Here is a 12,286-nt window from a genome sequence, read left to right as displayed (position 1 = left end):
ACCACTCAATTAAGGGGTTGAAAATTGTTCGGAATCTCTGCCTTGCGGAGCCGATGGTGCAAGGTGCAAGGCCCTTGGCTGACTGGGTATGGGATTAACCGACTGATCTTGACCTTGCGACGGTTTTATAGCAAGCAAGCATTTGCTACCGAATGGGTAGCTCAAAGCTGCCCCTCCTGCTCAACCAAAGAGGCTCCACCTCCCAACGAAAACCCACACATCTTCTCCCCACCTATCCCCATAATCCATGAAGCCACAAGGAAGCCGTTTTTCCCAGTTTTATTTTTCATCCCCCATCCTGCCTCATCCCAAGGTGCCCACGTGGGCGACTCAGAGGCACCTGTCGAGTCATTTCATCTCCCTTCCACTCTCACCAATTGCCATAGAACCTGTCTGAAAACACGTTTTATTTCTCTCATCCTCTCTTTCTCCCTTTTATCCTCTTTCTTATTCTTTTCGTACGAAAACGATCGCCTGCCAACCTGCCTTCCAACGAGCGCAACTACATACGAGGCCGGATTGCACTCCCCTTTCTTCCCGGTCGCCATCCTCCTCCGGCTCTTCGGCACTGTAACATCGTCGTCTTCCTTCTTTGATCGTTTCGCAAACTCGTCGCGGCTTTTATTCCACCATATTTTCCATATTTTCCTCGTTTGAGTGGTCACTGGGGTTTTAAGGCTGTCGTGAACAGGGACATTTGTATGCGTTTTGAAAGGGGATAGGCGATGGGAGGGGGATACGAGGGATCAAACTACTCTGGTTGGATAACTACTGGGTGTCTGGTTTCAGGGCTTTCGATTTTAATTTTTCGACATTTTTCCGGGGTGCGATGACTTGGTCATTTGGATGGGAGTATTGAAGAGGCTGTTTGACTGTTTTAATTGCTGTCGAAAATGACACATTGCTTAATTAGTAACAACCAAATGTTGTGAGGATGACAAAATCAATGGTAAATGTGGTAACTCTCGGTAGCTCAAATGGTTAAAGAGCTAGCTTTTTTTTCAGCGCAATATCATTAAATATAAAATAATATCTGCTACTGATTGGAGCACAAAAAACATTTTTTTTCTTTTCATAAAAATAAATACTGATATGGAAAACATCAAATTAAAAAAGATAACCAGATTAAACTCGAGAGTCACTAAGTGAACATAGTTTATTTTTTAAAAATTTTAAGATATTTCATTAATTTTTTTTACATCTGTTTTTTTTATGTAAATAGCTGTATATAACTGTAAATAATCTGCTGTAACTTTGAATAAAAACATGGTTAAGCAAAAAAAAAAGTTGAAGAGCTTGCTAGTAATCTGAAGGTTAAGGGTTCGAATCCCATCGGTGCGCTACAATTTTTTTCTGACAATCATGTATTGTAGTGTTCAATACATGAACACATGACATGACATGTATTGGCATGTCTAGGATTTGCATGTTACCATTAACGAACTGTCGCACTTATTCGTCTGACGAGAGTAACTTTTCCCTCTCGGGCCTCTTCTTCTTCCGATCCGACAGCTTCTGAAACTGATCAAAAACCTTTTTCCGGGTCGAAATCTTCTCCTTCCCCTGATGAGGCTTGACCCTCTCCGCAGTTCTCGGTCTCCTCGTCACCCCTGGAGACATCGCCCCTTCCAAGCTCTTCTGAAACCTGCAAAATTCCATACAATCATTAGAACTTGGGTGGAGCTCATATACTGAGAAAAAAAATTTCTCATATTTGAAACATATTTTCTTGAGAGGAACTCGGAACTCGAATAAATTTTCATTCATCACTATCGTTCCGCTTTACGTCATGAATATTTCACATATTGCAATATTGGAAGTGCATAACGAAAAAATCATGAAAATGACAAAGACTAGAAGATTGACGATTCTTCTACGCGATTTAAGTAAGTTCATTTGCGACAAAATCATACTCGAGTAAAAGAATATTTTAAAGGATGAGGCCTTTCTCGGGTCATGTGAGTTGAGATGCCTGAGAGAATTAAGCAATTGAAGAAAATTTACTTGTCTCAAGAAACTATGTTTCAGATATTGGAAAATTTTTTTCTCAGTGTAGCAAATCCCCGCTGACCTCAGGTACACAATTGTCCCCGCAATGATGCACAACGTGATGACCAGAAAAATAATAAGCGCACTAGCCGCGACGAAGCCCTCACTTGGCATCCACCCAAATATCGGTCTAGTGAGTCTATCCTCCATGAGATGTGTCTTCCAATTAGGCGGCCCAATGACATTAACAAATATCGCATTAGTCGTCCAATTGAAGCCCAAGTCGTCCTGCCTGACAACACATCTCCACATGCCGCGATGAGTTCCATTCAGTGCAGGTACTAGATCGACATTGACGGAGATTGGCTGAGTTGTTCCATAATCCTTCCACATTTTGTTATTAATACTCCAAGATACTTTGAGATCATTATACAAGTAGCCAATAATAACGCAGTGACAGACAGCAGTCATGGGCAGAGTCTCCCGGAGTGTCACGATGTTCCTAACAGGCAGCACAGCTAGACTCACAAGTTTAAGAATCATATGCGTCTCATCAACTCGATGCAGAGTTATCGTGTAGACGCCCGAGTCATTCACCTCACTTCGTTTTATCACTGGGTGAAACGGATAAATATCAAGTGAATTAATAAACTGAAATTCCCGATGATGTTTATCAGTCTCAACAAGTTTTTCTCCTGGCATTTATTACCTATATCGTGATCAACTAATTGGACTCTTTCTTCATCTGGATTGAGGAATATACCATTATGGGACCAATTGATATCGGAATCGGGCGACTCCCGGGTAATAATCTCGATCGCGTCTGCATCCGATGGAATTATGACGCTTTGGCCCTCTTTGATGATTATGGATGTGTGATTTAGACGGGCTCTTCGTTTTATTAGATTGACCGTATCCTCCGTTATATCACCGCATAATATGGTGTTACATTTGCCTGTCATTACACTCGGGCCCATACATGGCTCGCCTTTAATGTTTGGCTCGGGATTATTGCAGTAGCGTTTCCTGGTACCTACTCCACCGTTGCAACTCGCACTGCACGCCCACGGGCTCCATTCGGACCAGCCACCGTCTATCGGGTCGCCGTCGATGTCTTGACGTTTTTTTACATTATTATTTAATACAAGATCTAGGCGCGCGCTGATCTATTCATTTGTTGAAATGAAGAAATGGAATTCATTGAATGTCATTTTCTCATGAATACCTTATAAATATTGATAATGAATCAAAGAGAATTCGACTAATGATTGAAGTAAATAGCGAAGTAGAGTAAAAGAATCTATAAAGAATTTTTCATTTTCAATTAATTATCTTCAATTTTTTAAATAATCGGTCTCCGTAAAAGGACAGAATTTATTAATTTCACCGATGATATATATACATGTGAAATATCTATATTATATATATATGACGTGAAAAAAAAATTTACCACTGAAGAATTTGAAATTATGTCACTGAAGAATTTGAAAATGCCGCGTGTTTTTTTCAAGTAGTTTTCAATAGAATTCCAAGAGAATTTTCTAGCGAATTTGCTAGGTTTTCTATTGCATTTTTTCATGAGTGATGATTACAATAATTAGTACCACTAAATAAATAAATAAAATAAAATAAATAAATTAAATATAAATAAATTAATAGCACTAAATAAATAGTGTGTTCATTGTGGGGCTTTATCCTAGGCCTCAAATAAACGCTTTCATATTACATCATATGATAAAATCATGCGGAAAGTTCGTGGAGCATATAAAGACTTAAATTTTGCCCACTGGATTGGAATGATGTCCCCAAAAATGACGCGAATTGTCCTGATGGAGAAATCACATCGAATATAATGTGAAAATCCCACTGATGTAATTACGAAGTGTCTCAAATACCATTGGAAAGCGCGTATTTCTTCTATTCTTACCTGGGGGCAAGCAATTTGCTGTCCAAGTCGCCCATCCACCTTTATCAACTCCCAATGAGAAGAAATAGAACAAGAGTGGATGGATGTGGACGTAATTAAATGTCAGGGTTTCATTCCAGTAAACGTCGATGGTCGAGTTGTACCAGCTGCTCGGAAAATTCATCAGCGTAATAATTTATAACCGGTAATTGATTTAATTGGTAAATTAATCCAAGTGAGAAGAACGGAATTACATTATCGTGATGTTTGTCCATGTGTCCTTGGTGAACACGCGATGGGGCGCCTTTTGTTTGTGGTATATCTGTACGTTCGGGTAAGTATTCTTGATGAAGAATATCCATTCGTCTAGCTCACCGAGAGTCACTGCGTAATATCTGACCAAAAATGGAAGTAATTTATGGTAGAATTGATAGAATGATAATTCAGATTGTTAATTGGTGCGAATGGAACAACAATTCAATTCTAAATTTAATTTAATTTAATCATTAAAAATAATTTAATAATTAATTTTTAAAATTAATAAATAATTAATTAATAATTAATTATTAATGAATTTAATAATTATTCTTAATAATTTAATTAAAAATAATAATAATAAAATAATAATAATGTTTTTTTGCCTCTCTTTCGACGAGGCAGTGGATAATTGTTAATCATCACGAAGAATTAAATGTGAAGAATACCCGGGAGTGGCCGGAAACAATAACAATGGAACCAAAACAACTCCCTCTGCTCTGATCATCAGCTCGATCCTCTGGGTCGACGATTTTATCGGAATTATCCTCGTGAATCTCTCGGTTTGAGTATTTTCCACGAGACATCCTAGATTCGTTCATCAAAGCGACATTAAGTCAATCAATTTTACCACGAAAATTCGACTCACTCGATAGACAGCCGAAAGAGACGCCTATAGTGTTTCCCAATTCGCTGGCGTACGAATAGTAAACTGGGAGAAATGCCTGCGCTGGGTCCGGATCCTCCCACTCGAATAGAGCATTCGGTGACTCCTCATAGAATATTTGGATTTTTCCTCGTGGGATTTTAATTATGAAACTGCTCCATTTTCCGAGGTATAATAAATGGGGAAGTGTCTTCTTTTTTACTAGTTCAACACCTGGTGGATCGAACAACAGATAACATCAATTGTGACGTGTGGACCTAGTCGATACATCGGTTATTTTATTTTCAGGACAATATTCTCCATTTTATTCTAGTTTCCCGATACTGAACGAATTTTAGTTTCTTTAGACGTTGACTACGTTGCCTATTGCGTGCCTAGGAGTCTCGCGGTGACACTTGAGCCCAATTTCCGTTCAGAAACTGTTTGACTTTATTGAAGACACTCAACGACAGCAGCGTCACGTACGAAAAAATCGTATAGAAGTTTTCTATCCGGACTGCGTATAGAATTTCTATAGGATTTTCGTATATGATATTCGGATATTTCCATTCGGATATTTTTTATACAAATTATTTCTATACGATTTCTATAGGTTTGATCTTATACGACCCGCTGCCACATGTATAGAAACATTTCGTATGGAGTTGCGATATTTGTGTACGTTTATCTCTGGAGCGTTTAGACATCTTTCCTATGAAAACAAAAATTGATGTAAAAATTTATCTATGGAAATAATTCGTACAGAATTATCCGAATATCATTTACGGAAATCCTATAGAATTTTTATACGCAATCCATACAGAAAATTTCTGCACGATTTTTTCATAAGTGCATGGCTGTCTTAGTTTCTAAAAATCGTGAGAATGCTTAATTTGCGTTTTTGGGTTAGTCCCAAAATCATCCCAACTATCAGCGGACTCCCCTTAGGCTCCACACGTGTACGACAAAATCGTATAAAAATTTTCTATACGGACCGCGTATAGAATTTCTATAGGATTTTCGTATTTTAAGTAGATTTGTTGACCGTAGAGATGTAGATTCTTTGAAGTTTGATGATAATAAACTGGCCTCAGCGGTCTTCAGCAATTTTAATCAATGATGGGAAAAATAAATAATTAAAGAAGCCCCTGATGAGGTCTTCCCTGGAAGACGAAACGTTGGGTTCATCAAACAAAATTCTTTAATTATTTATTTTTCCCCATCATTGATTAAAATTGCTGAAGACCGCTGAGGCCAGTTTATTATCATCAAACTTCAAAGGATTTTCGTATATGATATTCGGATATTTCTATACGGATATTTTTTACACAAATTATTTCTGTACGATTTCTATAGGTTTGATCCTATACGACCCGCTTCCACATGTATAGAAACATTTCGTATGGAGTTGCGATATTTCTCTACATTTATTTCTGGAGCGTTTAGACATCTTTCCTATGAAAACAAAAATTTATGTAACAATTTATGTATAGAAATAATTCGTATAGAAAATATTCGTAGAGAAATATCCGAATATCATATACGGAAATCCTATAGAATTTCTATACGTAATCCATATCGAAAATTTCTACGCGATTTTTTCATACGTGCATGGCTGTCTTAGTTTCTGAAAATCGTGAGAATGCTTAATTTGCGTTTTTGGGTTAGTCCCAAAATCATCCCAATTGTCAGCGGACTCCCCTTAGGCTCCACACGTGTACGACAAAATCGTATAAAAATTTTCTATACGGACCGCGTATAGAATTTCTATAGGATTTTCGTATTTTAAGTAGATTTGTTGACCGTAGAGATGTAGATTCTTTGAAGTTTGATGATAATAAACTGGCCTCAGCGGTCTTCAGCAATTTTAATCAATGATGGGAAAAATAAATAATTAAAGAAGCCCCTGATGAGGTCTTCCCTGGAAGACGAAACGTTGGGTTCATCAAACAAAATTCTTTAATTATTTATTTTTCCCCATCATTGATTAAAATTGCTGAAGACCGCTGAGGCCAGTTTATTATCATCAAACTTCAAAGGATTTTCGTATATGATATTCGGATATTTCTATACGGATATTTTTTACACAAATTATTTCTGTACGATTTCTATAGGTTTGATCCTATACGACCCGCTTCCACATGTATAGAAACATTTCGTATGGAGTTGCGATATTTCTCTACATTTATTTCTGGAGCGTTTAGACATCTTTCCTATGAAAACAAAAATTTATGTAACAATTTAGGTATAGAAATAATTCGTATAGAAAATATTCGTAGAGAAATATCCGAATATCATATACGGAAATCCTATAGAATTTCTATACGTAATCCATATCGAAAATTTCTACGCGATTTTTTCATACGTGCATGGCTGTCTTAGTTTCTGAAAATCGTGAGAATGCTTAATTTGCGTTTTTGGGTTAGTCCCAAAATCATCCCAATTGTCAGCGGATTCCGAAGGCGAAGGGTCAACTTGGCTAGTCGAGAATATTAGCCATAATTAATTTAATTGTGAATACCTCCTTCCTCTCCCTGTCGATACAACAAAACTTTCTCGTTGTCCATCGCCCCCACCTTCAATATGTACCTCGACTTGAGTCCCTCATCAGCAGTGAACGTAAATGTTATAGAATCGGGATTGTCCGGCTCCCAGGCCTTCAGGGAGAAGCGCAAGCCCTCGGACCGATGCTCGGGGAAGACGAAAAATTTACGTTTCGTTTCTTGTCCCCTCACTAACGAGATGCACTCGTCCGATTCGTCGCAATCGGGTACGTCGCACAGGTCCTGGGGGACTTCTGGGTCTGTCGTGTAACACCAGGCACCCGCGATGTTTCGAGATGGGTCGCGGCAGTAATTGCTGGCGTTGCGGGCACTCTGCTCGGGGAAGAGGGTCTCGTTGAAGTGTTCGCGGATTATTCCGTCGTTCGGTCTTCTCGGGCGTTCGTTCTTGGGACTGGGGGTTGGCTTTTCTGTCGATGGGGAAAGGTCAGGCGAGTATTTCGGCATGGTTATCAACACATTATCCTCATCGTTCTCTTCTTCAGCTTCGTGATGTCGTTCTGAGGACGTCTCCGTGGTGGATGTTGTCTTTTCTGTTGAGGGAGCCGTCTTTTCCGTTGACGAAGATGGCTCTTCACTAGAAAGATGATGTGGGTACTTCGGCATAGTTATCAACACGTTATCTTCATCATAGTCCTCGTTCTCACCAACAACATGATATTGTTCTGTGGTATTTGGTTTCGAAGAAGTTGACTTCTTGGTAGTTGAAGATGACTTCCCTTCAGGAACATTGTGTGGGTACTTCGGCATGGTTATCAACACGTTATCTTCGTCATAGTTTTCATCTTCATCAGTAGGATGATATCGCTCTGTAGGTTTCTCCGTCGATGATGTCCTCGTCCTCCCGAAAAACTCATCTGCCAACTTATCCATCTTCTCCAAAACCTTCTTCTTCTCTTCCTCTTTATCGTGATGAGTCGACTTTGCTGTCGAAGACGTCGCCTTTTCCATCGATGACGATGACTTTCCTTCAGGCACGTCATGTGAATACTTCGGCATGGTTATCAACACGTTATCTTCATCATAGTCCTCGTTTTCACCAACAACATGATATTGTTCTGTGGTATTTGGTTTCGAAGAAGTTGACTTCTTGGTAGTTGAAGATGACTTCCCTTCAGGAAGATCGTGTGAGTACTTCGGCATGGTTATCAACACGTTATCTTCGTCATAGTTTTCATCTTCATCAGTAGGATGATATCGCTCTGTAGGTTTCTCCGTCGATGATGTCCTCGTCCTCCCGAAAAACTCATCCGCCAACTTATCCATCTTCTCCAAAACCTTCTTCTTCTCTTCCTCTTTATCGTGATGAGTCGACTTTGCTGTCGAAGAAGTCGCCTTTTCCGTCGATGACGATGATTTTCTTTCAGGCACGTCATGTGGGTGCTTCGACAAAGTCACCAACACATCATCTTCATCATTCCCTTCGTCAACGACAGATTTTTCTGTCGGTTTTTCTGTCGAAGGTCTCGTCCTCCCATAAAACTCGTCCGCCAATTTATCCATCTTCGCCAAAACCTTGTTCTTGTCCTCCTCCGAAATCTCTCTCTTCGGTTTACACTTCCTCGAGTCATGATCGACCGTCACAAATTCATTGTTGAGAACCCTAGCCCCGGCCTTATCGTAGGAGAGGACGTCCTCACCCGACTTCGGCTCCTTCAATTTTTCGACCAAAGATTGTCGTCCAGTCTTCGAGGCGAGAGTTGAGGGAGTTTTTTCTGGTATTTGTCTACCCGCAGGTTTTATCAGCTGTCCCCCATCTTCATCGATCACCCAGGGTGCGCAGGTGCGACCTGATCGGGTAACGGAGAGTGCGCCGATGTAGTCGTTGGCAGTCCCAGCAGTTCTGCATTCTGAAGACCTACAAGCGCGGATTGAACAGTAGTTCTTCTCCAGTCCTGAAGATGAATTTGTGTAGCAATAGGGGCCTTTGAGATCATGGCCCGGGTTACGGCATTTATTGGAGGCCCCCAGGAGTGATCCTTCGGGGAATAAACTGTTTTTTCTGTCCTCCTCTGGAATCTGAAAATTAGGGACGAACTTTCGATTAATTGGATTTCGCTGTCGGTTCATGATTGACGATCAATTTACGTCTTTGGAACTCCAGGGGATGCAGGGTCGACCTTCTTGGCTGATCCATTGAGATCCTTGATACAAATAATCCCTAGGGTTCGACAAACAATTGGGAGGGGATGGCTTCTCCACTACATCCTCCTCACCAGGTGTGCAAAATAACGCCCAGTGGGCGATGGAGTTCTCTGAGCCGACGCTGAACCACCTCAGGGTGCTGAAGACGTGCTCTTTTGCGTAAAGGATCTCTTCATTTCCGTAATGCTTCTCTGAGAATAGACGCAGGTGAGGGCCGAAGGTGGAGAGTGTAAAGTGCTTCCACGTCCAGAAGTCTAGGAGATTTGAGCTCGAGACTTCTTGCAACTGTTGCTTAACGGATTTCGAGGATTCCTGGTAGGTCAGGGTCACCAGTTGACTGTTTTCGAAGGTTATCTGAGGGTGGATTGAGTCAGGGGTGATGGAATTTGAGAGTTTTTTACGGAAATCCGTGGTGAAGTTGCGGAATGATTGAGTCATTGTAAAAAATTGAACGAAAATGAAATTTTAAAAAATTCCATTCGTAGTTCTTTTTGATTCGTATTGCTTCGATAAGTATTGAAAGAAAATTATAATCGCATTGCGTGAGAGAAAAAGCACTGTCCAAATGAATGAAAAAGGAAAAAAATCGATTCGTAGTTCTTTTTGATTCGTATTGCTTTGATAAGTGTTGGAAGAAAATTATAATCGCATTGCGTGAGAGAAAAAGCACTGTCCAAATGAATGAAAAAGGAAAAAAATCGATTCGTAGTTCTTTTTGATTCGTATTGCTTTGATAAGTGTTGGAAGAAAATTATAATCGCATTGCGTGAGAGAAAAAGCACTGTCCAAATGAATAAAATAATGGAAAAAAATCGATTCGTAGTTCTTTTTGATTCGTATCGCTTCAGCAAATGCCGTAATAATGCTTGAAGAAAATTAACTCGTCTTACGACATCAGTACAGAAATTTAATTCTACAGATTGAGGAAATAATTTTCACCGTGAAGCAGGGGTAGACCTTCCCCGGACTCTCGTACAGCTTCAACAGGACTTTCTTGCTAGCGCGCACTTGAAAATTAATATCATAAGTTGTGTTGCTCTGCTGAAATGGCCAGACTCGAATGAAGTCCGTGCCATAAGTCGTATGAATCTCGCACGATTGGAGACAGTAGTCCGTGCTCCACAAGACGCCCGTCCCCGTGAGCCCGTAATAAAAGAAACTGTTCTCGTGAAGGCTAGATATGGTATTCTTCTTTCCATATTCGTCGAGGAATATTGGTTTCACGGAGCCCTGAAGGCTCACGGAAATGAAGCCACCGCCCCAGGTGATGGATAATCCCGTCCAGTTCGAACTCAGGAGGATGTTGGGCGTTGGCTCAAGGTCACCGTCTCCCTATGAATGTTTTCCGTGATTTTTCGCATTGGGCGACTGCTCTGAGGGGAACTTACAGTGAAACCAGGGTGTCTTTGGCCAGAGCCGGAGTTGGAGATCAAGAGTTCGGTACCTGCTCGCCAGTCGTCAGCGATGATTTTTGGGGACGTGGGGATTGGTAGGAGGGTTAATAGTAATCGAGCTTCACCCTGGGAGAAAAATCTTTTTTGTCAACATTATCGAAGGCTCTGATGGAGATGCTCACGTTTTTTCGGGTTTTGAGGCTCAAGTGTGACGCAAAAACGTATCACGTGTCGGAAAAACGCTACATGTGACGCAAAAACATTACACCCCCCCCTGGGGTACATCTCGTGATTTCTCGCGAGGCTCAGACGTGACGCTAAACGTAACACGTGTCGGAAAAACGTTACACGTGACGCAAAAACGTTACACACTCTAGGGATACGAGACTGAGACACATTGTTTCGTGATTTTAAGTGTGACAAGGATCGCATGTGTCGCAAAAACGTAACACGTCTAGGAAAAAACGTTACACGTGTCGCAAAAACGTTACATTACAACAAAATTATGTCTCACACCTTGAGTTCATCCTTCGGCTCCCACAGTTTCACCCAGACCGTCATATTCCCAGCTGTAGAGTTCATGGAAGTTATAGTTGAATAGGTAGAGGCATTCCTAGTGTAAACCAGACAATCCCTGTCATCGCAGAACGGAATGTCGCAGTACTCTCTCTCAACAAGTTCATAATTCTCCTCCTCCACGTAACACCAGGGACCCCCAGGATCATCGTCAGGGTTTCTGCAGTAATGCTTCGCCTTCCTCTTGGATGAATCTGGGAAATCCCTGTTGGAGAATTTTTCAGTGCTCCCTTTGACTGTTTTGTGCCTCTTGTTCCAGGATTTACATTTCTTCCCGGAGGAACTGATCTCACGACTGCCGCCGTACTCCGCTCCACCGCCAGTGATTCTACACTCTTGATAATGAATTGCCTTTACTTATGGGAGATTTATCTTGTGAAGATAAACTGGAAATTAGTGCACGGAGAGAAATCTTCAGTAAAAATTACGGAACTCACAATTCGCTCACCGATTAGGGAATCGATTCAGGAAATTTAAACGACGGAAAAATTCTGTGACAGTTCCGTACAATTTCATACAACCACATTTCACTCCGGAATTACGGAAAAGATATGTAATTTTTATTGAATATTTCTCTCCGTGCGGAGGAAGAGGAGAGATACCTCCGAAGTTACAGAGAGGTACTCCGCACTCGTCATCGATGAGACTGGGCTCCATGGTGTAACACCAAGGACCTTTTGGGTCTCCAGTCGGATTTCTACAGTAATTTTTCGCCAGGCGCATCGATCGTTCCGGGAAATCGCCATCATTTATGGATGGATCAACCTTTTGGTGGGAGGGAATAGTATCTTATGTCATAAGGCGATCGCCTTCG

This window comes from Diachasma alloeum, unplaced genomic scaffold, assembly GCF_001412515.2.
Source record: "Diachasma alloeum isolate Michigan unplaced genomic scaffold, Dall2.0 Dall_scaffold_00362, whole genome shotgun sequence".
Taxonomy (NCBI): domain Eukaryota; kingdom Metazoa; phylum Arthropoda; class Insecta; order Hymenoptera; family Braconidae; genus Diachasma; species Diachasma alloeum.
This window is presented reverse-complemented; position numbering follows the sequence as displayed.